Source organism: Ascaphus truei, chromosome 2 (genome assembly GCF_040206685.1).
Source record: "Ascaphus truei isolate aAscTru1 chromosome 2, aAscTru1.hap1, whole genome shotgun sequence".
NCBI classification, from domain to species: Eukaryota; Metazoa; Chordata; class Amphibia; order Anura; family Ascaphidae; genus Ascaphus; species Ascaphus truei.
In genome coordinates this window covers 406,220,165-406,232,550 of record NC_134484.1, presented here as the reverse complement: position 1 = coordinate 406,232,550, position 12,386 = coordinate 406,220,165, and the positions used below count along the sequence as shown (strand labels likewise).

The following is a 12,386-nucleotide window of genomic DNA, read 5'->3' as shown; positions in this document are numbered from 1 at the left end:
TATTCCTTTACATCCGGTAATGGATCCTCAAACTCCACAGCCAAACTCTTTTAAAAACAAGTAACCATGAATACAGCATTACCTAACACTTTCTATTTGCAGTGCCTGTTGTAGTGCTAGTAATTAAATACAAACCTGCTGTCTTAAAGTTACCTGATTAAATGAATATTTATGCAAATATAGCTGTATGCTCATCTGCATGTCTTAGGCAGGTCTGCAACCCCGCCTTTCCCCATTATCACCCAGCATACAGCACTTCCACTGCAGCAAGGGATTCTGGGAAATGACATGCAAATGAGCACAGTGTCACTTTTTGCCTCAATAACCATTTAAGCCTATAGGGAACCATGTTAAAAATGGTTATTGAGGCAAAAAGTGACACTGTGCTCATTTGCATGTCATTTCCCAGAATCCCTTGCTGCAGTGGAAGTGCTGTATGCTGGGTGATAATGGGGAAAGGCGGGGTTGCAGACCTGCCTAAGACATGCAGATGAGCATACAGCTATATTTGCATATTTGCTTTCCTGTGGAGGGTTTTTGTCACTTTTTCTACTCACCATAACTTAACTCAGTATTATGGTTTGGCCTATCCCATAAGCCTCTCTTGCATTCCCAGTAAAATCAACCCCACACTGATGAGACCCATCAAGGTCGAAACAGCTGTCTGTGGGTGGTTTTCTGGGTATGCACCTTAACCCTGGCTGTGCTCGAAGCTGTGACCATGCAGCAAGCTTAAGCCTATAGGGAACCATGTTAAAAATGGTTATTGAGGCAAAAAGTGACACTGTGCTCATTTGCATGTCATTTCCCAGAATCCCTTGCTGCAGTGGAAGTGCTGTATGCTGGGTGATAATGGGGAAAGGCGGGGTTGCAGACCTGCCTAAGACATGCAGATGAGCATACAGCTATATTTGCATATTTGCTTTCCTGTGGAGGGTTTTTGTCACTTTTTCTACTCACCATAACTTAACTCAGTATAATGAATATTTATAAACACATTCATGTCTCAGACAGCTTCCTCCCCAGAGCCATTTTATGCCATAATCAAACAGCATACAGTGATTTCCAGTGCAACCAGGAGTTCTGGGTAGTGACATGCAAATGAGCACTCCTTGTGAATCACTTTTGGCTTATTATCCATTTTAACATGGATCTCTTTAAGCTTACGAAAACCTACAGTGCTACAGCTGTTTTGACTTTTGGGTCCTCATCAGTATGAGGATGGTAGCTGGCCTTGCATTGTAAAGCTGTTAATGGCTACAAACCATATAGACAAACAATTTACGGTGAGTAAAAAGGTGTTAAAAACCCTCCACCATACAGATTACAGTAATGATAAAGAACTCGAGCGCATTCACATATACACAGACATATGCACTTTTCTAATGCTTTACATTCTAATTGGGGCTTGGAGTCAATCTATCTTATTGATCTATCAATGTACGTATGTAGTTTATATTCCTTGTCAGTGTTCACAGCTGCCGAGATGGGGTAAGCGGGCAGCTAAGACTGGTATCCTGGGCCTTGCCGAGCCCCTCCTTCTGAAAGGAGCCTGACCGACCTTATCCCTCTGGGTCTGGCATGTCTCTACATTTCCATGGTTTTCCTACCTTCCACGGATATGGCAATTAACAACTGTGGAATGGCAGTCTCCCCTCCCCACCTCTCAACAACTTTTCCAGGGCTTTGGAAATCCTATTGATGATCTTGTCTGTGTTATACAGTATAAGGAAAGATGGAAATGCATTTTATAAAAAGCCTCTCTGTCTTTATCTCTCAATTGCGGAGATGTTTTCTTGGGGAAAAAGCCACTCCTGATGCATATTTGAGAATATTGCCCATTTCACAACATTAGAAAAGGTGAATAAACCGCTCGTCCGTGTATGATATTTGGTGCTTAAATGCGATATATAACAGGTGCTTTGAGGGAAAAATTGAATATATTACAGTGTAGATCCCAAAAGGATCAGAAAGGCTCCCTCATATGATAAGCACTCAATGTTAGTACACTGTGGTGAGACTTACAATAGTCTATCGGTATCAATACCTTAAGATAGAACAAAAAGGTGTGGCCCTTCTCGACCGGGTAAGTTCAGGAAAAATAATAAAATTTTATTAGTTCATTGTAGTTGATCAGGATTAAAAACACATATAAAACATTCAAACATTAAAAAAACCCCGTATTGAAGTGGTTAGGTGAATTGGCAGTAAATTGCTATATTATGTTTCACCATGGGCGTCTAAATAGCGATTATCACTGTTAGTGGACAAGCAGGTAAGTATGCTCCTTCAAACCTCAATGGCGGAAGGAGTATTTATCAGAGATGTAGTCTCTATATATGTGCTGGTAAGTTGGCAAAAATACAGGTAACCTCTATCCAAGGGTGCAATAATATCTGTTCAAAAGTATGTCTAGGGGCACTGTGTAATATTTTCAAATGAATGACACAGTGGTAGATTCTAATGCCTCTTTATGGAATGTAAACGATAGAATTGAAGCCCCCAACTGCGGGCAAAACCACTTGAGACACACTTGCAGGGTATGCTGGTTAAATGCAAGTCTATATATAATACATTATTGTTCCTGCAGAGATATGGTGGATACTGGTATCTCGTGTGAACAATAAATTGTATAATGAAAGCCCCCACTGCGGGCAAAACCGCTTAGACACACACATATACAAGGTTTGCTCATTTGGTGTAAGCCTGTATACAAAACAATGTTGTCCCTACTTGCGGGTATTGCCAAAACTGATGGTTTCACAGTCAGAATATTGATAGCTTGAGGATGTAATCATCCCGTAATTAGTACAATTAGCTCCGTTACAGGGAGACTAAAACAGCGATATTGCAGGTTCAAATATCTCTTGTGTGTTCCGTTATATGCTGGAAGCCCCCACTGTGGGAAGCGCCACTTAGCACACACATATAAGTCGCTGTACTCCTGCTATCAATACAAGCCTGTCTTCCCAAATGCTGCTGTCTCTGTTCGCTGACGCTGCCACTTCTGATGACGTCACTCGTGACGTCACCACGTCCCGACGATCGTTTCGCGTAGACTGACACGCTTCTTCAAGGGGAGGAGTCAACATGTTAGCAGTTTCACAACATGTTAGCAGTCGGCAAATATCGCGAACGTGTGCAAAAGTTTGGCATATCTGTATGTATCTGTTTTGTCTTAATAGAGATGGCACAAGTGTATTCTGGAGCAACATTTTGAAAAGGAAGTGAGGCTTTATGAGTGACATTGGAAGAGATTACAATCTGCTGTCAATGTACTGAGCTATTTGGGGCTTTTTTTCTAGCAACAAAATGACCTCTTTCCTGGAACCTCCTGATGACTAAAGTTGCTGCAGGCTATGCTTCACCTATTTTGGGGAAACAAACAAGGAATTTAAAGCAAATATGAGACATTAGTGAAGGTCAAGACTCCAACAAACATTAACACTCCTTCTTACTCAGAATTATTCTGTTGTGTTGTAATAACCTCAATAAGAAAAGAGCCTACAGTGTAGGTGCAGACTGTAATTACATTGTCCAATTATTGTAGCCACATATTTGTTAAATCTTCATACAGGCTTTATGTCTTGTAAATGTTTGTTTATGTCTAAGTTAATATATAATACATTTTATATTGTGTTTCTTGGCCAGAATTTTTCCTTTTTTTTTTTTTTTTTTTTTACATTTGCTTAACTTTCAGGTCCGAGCAGACCTACATCAAATGGAACACATGCAGTTGGCACAATTATTATTTGACGCTGGCACAAACTGTGTTAGAGAAAATAATTTCAGTGAGTCAGTGCATCAATATTGCCAGTTTCAAACGCAGCTGTCCACAACATTTTTTTGTTACACTCTGAAAATAAGCTACAAAAAGAACCTTATGTTAAACCCAGATTTTAATTTGGATTATCAACTGTCTTTAAATAAATAAATAAATACATATATATATACACACATACACACACTATTTTTGGGGGTGATTTTGTTTTTAAATCCAGTCTGAGCAAGCAGCATATTTATACTAATGACTAATGTATATTGACAAAAATAATCATACCCAAAGGAATGAAAAGCTAGCCAATACCAGCTAGTCCATTTGCGGCTAGATTATACTAGGGGAACCAATGTTCAAATCTGTTGTGAAAACAACAAGTCACATTCCAAGGAACTGAGAGCAAATACAACATAGATTTTTCATTTTTTTATTTATTATTTATTTTCTTCTAGGCTTACAGTCTGAGAAGGGAAATCAACCTATCAGATATCACGTATACATGATTCTTCTGTCCAGTCTGTGACACTATAAAGGTGCCATCTCACCAAAATAAACTAATGGCAGTGACATGTTTCAGGGCTAAATATAGGTGTGATTGCTACCATTATTTTACAAAAATCAGACATGTACAGTAAGCATTTTCAAATATACAGTATATATAAGATAGTTGGCAAACAGGTAAGATTAAGCTGTGGAAGGGATTAATTTCTTACAGCGACCCCCTTTTGGGTGATGTCACTGTGTTTATTAGAAGTAAACAGTCCATGCTTAACACAAAGTTCCTGTTTTTCACAGCCCCTGACTTACCTGATTGGTCGACTGAAAAAGTTATTTTCCCCCCATATAGAAGAGCACTCATTGAAATGAAAAACCTTATTTTCTAAAGAAATCAAAAGCAGCCTAATATATGCTTTAAAGCTGCAGTTCATGCTGCCGCTTAAAAAAAAATTCCATTCAATACAGTATGTGCATCAATACAATCTGCACACTGACAAGTGATTAGCTAAATTGACAATTGATCCGTTCTCCTGTAATCGATTGCTGAAGATTTGGCTCCAGGGTTCTTTAAATCACTGTTAATGCTGCAGAAGAGGCAACGTTCTATGTTGAAGATCATGTGACCAAGCAGGCACTAGATACAATTGGTTTACTGCTAGAGAGAGGGCAAAAGGGGTGTGCCACAGCCTGTCTCATAAGAGGAAGGGGATAGACTTAGTAAATGGTTGCTATAGAAACAAAAATGCTTGTTACATCAGAATACATTAAAAATGTCTTTAACATAATTTTTTCTCAAAAAAAATTTCTACAAGTATTTTCTCATAGTACAGAACTGATTTATTTAAAAAAAAAACACCACACATGTAGGATATTGCTTGAACTGCAGATTTAAACTTCACAAAATGGAGGATGTCTTCTCTCTACCCATTTTGTATCTAAAGCCCTCTCCCTCCTTAAACCTTTCCCACTGACTGCCCCACACGTCTAGTATGCCCTTCTCCTCAATAACGACTTGCACACTCTCTAACCACCTTTAAGACACACGTTAAAACACACCTGCTTATGGAAGCATACAGTATGAGTAGCTCCATGGCTGATAATTTTCACCTCATACACAAACCTTTGCCCCCTGCAGATGCACGTTCCAGAACACCCTCCTACTTACTGTCTCTCTACATTCTTCCTACCAACCAATTAGATTGTAAGCTCTTCGAAGCAGGGACTCATTTTCCTAAATGATACTTTTTTTTTTTTATTACTTAAATTTTTTATTGAGCATTTTCGAAGATACAAAATAAGGTAAACACAACATAGTAATACAAATAAACTGGTTGTGGAACAATAGAGAAGAGGGAGATCGGGGAGGGAGGGGGGAAGGGGTAGCATTTGTACCAATATCGCACTGTATTCAACAATTTAAATACCACATGTATCACTCTGTTCAAAGTATTCTAGTCTATATATGGGGATATACCTGCATGACGGAACCAAGGAGCCCAAATATCAGAGAATAGCAAGGTAGAGCCGTTCAGATAGGCTGAGAGTTTTTCCATATAAACTATATGCCAAATTTTGTTGTTTATTTGATTTAAGGATGGGGGGGGGGCGGTTGTTTCCAATTTTTGGCAATTGCACACCGTGTAGCGTTTAAAATTTGGGATATTACGCTAGCTTTTTTTTTGGAGATATTAACCATTGGTTTTCCTAGTAATATATATATATACTGGGTCATGTGGGACAGAGATTTCTAGTATCCTGTGTATTAAGGTGAACACGTCCTTCCATGTTTGTTGGATTTGGGGGCATGACCAGAATATGTGCAGTATATTCCCCACTTCACCACAGCCACGCCAGCACAGGGAAACGTCTGGGAGAAAAGAGTGCATCCTGGCAGGAGTCATATACCATTTGAATATTAACTTGTAAATATTCTCCTTAATTACAACACATGATGAATTTTTGGAAGCAGCTTCCCAGATGGCTGTCCAGGTACCGAGATCTATACAGACGTTAAGATCCTTTTCCCAGGAAACCATGTATTTATCGGGGGTTTGGTTGTTCTTGATAGAGGATAAACTGTGAGATATTCTGTAGATAATGCCCTTTGTGTGGGGCTGGTGTAGACACCAGTCCTCATACAAAGTTAAAGCATGGGGTTGACTTGGCTTGTAAATCGATTGGATATAGTGCCTAACCTGGAGAAATCTGAAGAATTCGGAGGAGGGGATATCATGGTTTGTTTGTAGCGAAGCGAATGGGGGGACTTTCCCTTGGGTGAGGATATCCTTGACTCTTGTGAGTCCTTTTTGAATCCAGGTATGGGAATGCGGGTTTCCTAAATGTTACTTTTATGTCTGAAACACTTCTTCCATTTATGTGTTATTTTTATTATTTGTTATTTATACAATTGTCACGCATATTATGGCTGTGACGCTTTATACATTAATGGTGCTATATAAAGACATTCATAAATACTGTACGTTATTTATTAAATGTTTTTATAAGTGGGGTCTCCCTTTTAAATCTCAAATCCATTTATCTGTTTACCAAATAATAATACTAGCTTTCCCATTATTGTCCCTTGATGGAACAGTAAGTAAAATGAATGCCTACTGCCTTTAATCAAAGACCCTTTATGCTATTCCTCAATCTCCTAAAGTCTTCCTTCATCACTAAGATGTAAATTCTATATGGTCGAAAACTACTATTTGTATTGTTTTGGATGAAAATTCCTACTGATGTCTATAGGGAGTTTTGGCCGACAATGACTAACAGTTGCATTGCAATACAGTATATAGAATTCATACAGTACTTCTGTCAGTCCAGATGCCTTTAATCTTCTTTCTCAATATAGTAACATATTAACATAGAAGTTTCAATAACTTTACATTTCTACCTGTTATCATGGCGTGCAAAATAATAATGAAAAAAAAAACAGTATGCACCCTCCGGAGTTCCAACCCAACATCAATTTCATGAAAAGAATAAGGCCAGAGACATTCAGGCGTTCCAACCTGCCTGTTCCCTGGCAAGCCCAATTACTGTTCAGGCAAGAAGATGAAGAGGCACAGAACAGATTTCATCAACTAGCACAGTTTTTGTGTAACACTTTATAAATAAATGCTCAATATCTCCAAATGTTGCATGAGATAACTTTTATGATTTATAGATCCATCCACTCCAGCGCTCAAAAGTTCATCAATAACCTCTCAAATGAAAGGGGGGAAAAAATCCATGGATTATAAAAGTGTTTAATGGCAGTTTCCTGTACTGCTAAATCCATTCTTACTGAGTGAGCCCAGAGAAAATGTGCAATATTTTAGGCCCAGTATCCAGCCTATCGTCGGTACAAATATATTGTAAACATGAATATGTTAGATTCATTCAGTTGGTCAGAAGAATTATTACCCTTCAGAAAACTTTAGAATTTTCATCTATTCAAAGATTGAAGTCACTCTCAATCAAGCAAAGCATATTTGGCAGAGTTCCATGTGAGAAAGTAGCCAGAGATGTTTGATAGTGAAATATGTAATATCCATAATGTGTTCCTCTTAGTAAAATTAGTTTTTGTCTCAATGTTGTTGTGTTGTTTTGTAAAATGCAAATATCTTAATAATATACATGTCAACAAAAAATGCATGATAATCAGTTAAAGCTTAACAATGCTAGAGCTATAAATAATAATTTATGAAAAGTATATAAAATTTGGCAAAGTACAGTAGCATTATGGTTGTTGTGTGGCAGGCACCCACAACATTTTCAAATTAAAATATTTTCTTTTATGCCATTTTCAAGTTAGCATGATAATTATGGCGGTAGTGGACGCATTAGGAATTACCAGTGGCAATTTGATTACCGAAATACTTACCCTTCTAGTAGCCAGTGTTGTTATCCTATTCAGGAAATCAAAATGGCCACCAAAAGGGATTCAGTGCTCTGAGCCGTAAGAAGCTGCATTGCTGCATTTCTGCATTGCTGCATTGCTGGATGGAGTCCTCTTTCTATATATAGACCTATATGTTTTCTCAGGATTCAGGAGAATTCAAGCATTTCAGAGGACATGCCAAAATGGAGAGCTTAGGAAGGCGGGAATTGTTCAAACATCAAATGAAAAGAAACAGTGCAGCATCTCAGTATGCCAATTACGAAGAAAAAAAACATTCATATGTATGCATACTATTTACAATCCAACACCTAGATTCAAGAGAGACGCATGCATGGACCCTCTTAGCGATGTCACAGCCAGCACTGTCTCCGGAGTCACAGCTTTTGCCTTTTCAGTCACAACTCTGGAGACAATGAGTCTGGCTAGATCTGTATCTTATTATATGGAATGCAAACTATGCTCAAATACAGGAATCACTTGAGGTTTGGGCAAATAAACTTACCTCATGCAAGTAAGCAACAAAGGCCAGGAGTCCTGAAGCAGTGATGGGGGACATTATACCTACTCTTTGACTTGAAGTAATTGACTCGAGAAGTCAGTTATGGCTAAATCGGGAGCGATATCCCGGCCATAGTCATATTTAGTAACAATGCTAAAATGTAAGGCACTTTATGGCCAATTCAATTGTATTGCTTACTACTACAGTACGTAGTAAATTTGGACCAATGCCTTATTTTGTAAACTGTGCACTATTTCAGCTAATTACATGGTACAGTAGTAAGTTGCATGATTGGTTAATGATTGAGAGTTGTTACATTTTCTGTGTAAACAGGCATCATTATAAAGACTTTTTCAGAATGTTTGTTTTCTGTATATGAAAAAATATTTCTGCTTTAATTGATTGAGTTTCCTTGGTAGATGACCGTTCCTTGAATGTGTGTTAATTATGCATACATTACCTGAAACCTTATTTCATGCTTTGTAATCTGTTGAAAATTGTTTAACTCTTGCCTTCCTTTTTGCCAAGAAGTATCTTAAAGGAGCAATCCATGCAATATCCTATGTGTTTTTTTTTTTTTTTTTTTTTAAATAAATCAGTTCTGTAGTATTAGATAATATTACCTGTTTTTATTTTAAAATTAAACACAATGCCATTTTTTATAAGTTGTAATATACAGGCATACCCCGCTTTAAGGACACTCACTTTAAGTACACTCGCGAGTAAGGACATATCGCCCAATAGGCAAACGGCAGCTCACGCATGCGCCTGTCATCACGTCCTGAACAGCAATACCGGCTCCCTACCTGTACCGAAGCTGTGCGCAAGCGGGGAGATTATAGAGCCTTTTACACAAGCGTTATTTACATCAGTTATGCCCGTATATGACGATTGCAGTACAGTACATGCATCAATAAGAGGGAAAAGGTAGTGCTTCACTTTAAGTACATTTTCGCTTTACATACATGCTCCGGTCCCATTGCGTACGTTAATGTGGGGAATGCCTGTACTGAGCATCCTGTGATTTCTATAGTAGGTTTTAGCCCACCTCCCCCACAGAGCAAGATCTTTGCAACACTTTCCTGTTTGTGATAATTTCTTGCCAATATTCTCACTTGTTTCCACTGTAAACTGTAACAATAGATAATATATAAGAATTCATTATAGCTGCTGAGTAAGGCCACACTTATAGTGCTGGCGACGGTGACTCGAAAGTCATAATTTGATTTTGAGCGACGTCGCTGGCGACAAGGCCAGTGACGTCACGAAAGGGGGCAGGCCGCGGTCTCTGATTGGTTTAAAGACAGTCACATGTGGCAAGTGTCTCTAAAAAATCAAATAGACCCGGCTTCAAAATATTTGGTCGCTCTGTCACCGTCACGCTTACTATAAGTGCTTGCGGCATAGTCAATGTATTTGTTTCGGAGCGATGTCGCATCGCCGTCGCAAGGCACTATAAGCGCAGCCTTACACTGACGGAAGGATTGACTGCAAGGCAGCCATTTAATGAACCCTGGAAGCAGAGTTTCCTAAACCCTGATCGATTTGATCTGGCAAATGTTATACTAAAAAGCTGCATATAAACACTCCTGCTACTCCAGTGTTAAATGCATGCAATTGTTATCACTTTGATTGCAGTGCTGGTTTTGTTTTGTTGCGTGTACCTTATTTTTAGTTATTGTACTGTGCAACCCTTTCCAAATGACCCCTTCTGACACAACAGCCCTTATTCTGTAAGGTGTTATAAGCGCACATGACGTGCTAGCACATGAAAAGCCCAATTGACTTTAATTGGGCTTTTCCTGCAATAGCCCTTCACCTGCAACTTATCACATGGTACAGAATAAGGTCACATGGTACAGAATAAGGGCCCATGTACTGTATCATTTCCCAGTATAACCTCCAGTATTTGAAAGCAGCGTTTAGGACTTTAAACCAGCTTTCCTTGCAGCATTGCTTCCTTTTATTTATTTTTTTAATCTTTGCAGAATTTGATTACCTTTAATGAAAATGAATTACCTAAGCTGCCAATCAATCTTTTCTCCCATGGTCAAACAGTGAATATCCTGGTCCCTTGGTTCACCTAATGGCCGACTTTGAATCAGTCAGTGCTCAAGTGCGTGTAGCAACAGCTACAATGTAACCTTACAGTATATTGTCTATTGTTACAGTTTTCTGTCCTGCCACAGTCTCCTGATGGGAGCACTGCCACAGTGTCCTGTTTGTGATCATTTGTTGCAAAAGCTCTTGCACCGCTGGGCTCAAAAAGAGGTGTGCCGGAGCCTGCTATAGCAACCAAAGGATGCTCAGTACTATACATTAAAACGAATTAACAATGGCATTACAAATAAAAAAAACATGCATGTATATCTATGAATATTTTGTTTCTTTAATCCCTAATTGTCTTTGCTCATTAAAAATAAATGTATAAAGGGGTTCCTGTGTACCTGAGAGTTTGGTCAAACTCAAAGCATTCGTTCTTAAATTACTGTATACAGGAACAGAACAACATGACCATTTGCCACCAGTTAGTTCACTATTTTTTAAAATCAAAATATGTTTAAAAAAAACAAAAAACCCACGTAGGTTGAAAATAAAAGTACGGCACCCTACTGTAAGTGCAGAATGAAGTTTCATATATAATACTGTATGTATTGTAAAATACATGGACATTCCCTGCCTGCCCTCGTTTCTTCTTTCTTTACTCTTAGCAGCTGAGCAATAATGATCATTACAGGTTAAAAATAGGGTAACATATTTGAAGGGAAAGAGATATTATATGAAAATTGCTATCTTGAATGTATGCTACGTGTCCACAATATTTCTGCTTTTTTTAAATTTCTTGTCAAGTGAAACATTTAATTGAAAAGAAACAGACAAAAGATCAATAATTCTCTTTCGAAGTTGATTTTAATCTGGACAAAGAGTTGAAGCATATTCAAGCATCTAATACTGGGATAACTGTATATTTAACCGGCATACTCACCCTTGAAATTTATAGAAGCATAGAAATTGAAATCAAATAATAACCATATAGCCCGCCTAGTCTGCTCATAAAGAATGATTAAGATTATGTTTTCCAGTGATAATGACTTACAGTAGGCCCCTAAAGGGTTTTAGATCTTCGGGTAAAGTTGCACCATTTCTGTTCTTTGTATTATACTAATACAGTATATATATATATATATATGAACTCAGAGATATTATACTATACAAGACATGATAGAGGGTAGGATAATACAGACAAGCACATAATACTGTATATAAATGTAAACACAGGGGGATGGAAATGGAAATCCTACACAGAAGAACCTTCAGCCAAACTGTAATTGGTTGTCATTTCATTGTTAGAGATTGTCTTGTCTTCATAGCCAGTTGGTTGTCCAATCCTACAATTGACCGTGCGAGTCCCTTAGGCATTTCTGGGGTTAGTCTCCTGATGTCTGGAAAGATATACAATGAAATGCATTGAATGGCTTATGTATTGCATGAACCTCTAGTACTGGAGGGCATAACCCTTAATGCATCAAATCAGAAATTAATACTGACAAATTATCGGAAGAAAATGTTTGCCAATTTATCATGTATGACAGTGCTAATATAAAATATTTTACAGGAGATATGAAGGAATACAATACTTTATATCCACACCAATGAGAATGGCAATTCAGTAATAACAACATAGCAATACAGCGAGAAAAAGTTTGTGAATCCCTTAGGATTTT

General features: G+C 38.1%; 1 protein-coding gene across 3 annotated transcripts in view; it reads left to right on the top strand.

Moving 5' to 3' along the window:
• Positions 1-12,386, top strand: part of CDK14 (cyclin dependent kinase 14) — a 693,217-nt gene that overhangs the window by 71,589 nt on the left and 609,242 nt on the right. The gene's annotated exons all lie outside the window — the stretch shown is intronic.